Raw genomic sequence first — 562 nt, forward strand, 5'->3', positions numbered from 1 at the left:
GCGGAAGCTGCAGGAAAAAAAAGATCTTAAAACACACAAAACCCGACCAGCGAGCACAGAAAGCAGCAGCAGCAGCAGCAGCAGCACACACAGCCCGAGCTTGCTGCTGGCCTCTGTTCCTTTAATAAACTCATGGTTATCTAGTGTAACAAATGTCTCGCTGCCATCATCAAGTCCAGGCGAGGAGGGAGGAGTTTTTAATGTTCAGTTTGTTCTATGGATCGATGTCTGCTGGCATCGCCTCTCCTCTCGCCTGCACCCGTGCGTAAGATACGGAACCATTACCAAAACGCCTTTTACGCGCATTCGCTCCACATATTCTCCGCCGAAAAGCTGCCTGCGGGACTGACTGACACACGTCGATCAACATATGTGGCACTGATGGACAGAACCGGATGGTGAAAGGAGACGATTCGCCCCCCGTAGGAGGAGGAGGAAGAAGAAGAAGAGGAAGAAGGTGAAAGAAGCAGCGAGACCGAACAGCTGTTTCCCCGTTGAAAACGGTTCCGAACTGGATTTTGTTTCATAGTGAGAGAGACTGAACTACTCCGAGAGCCACAAT

The sequence above is a fragment of the Taurulus bubalis genome, assembly GCF_910589615.1.
Source record: "Taurulus bubalis genome assembly, chromosome: 11".
In the NCBI taxonomy this organism is placed as follows: Eukaryota; Metazoa; Chordata; class Actinopteri; order Perciformes; family Cottidae; genus Taurulus; species Taurulus bubalis.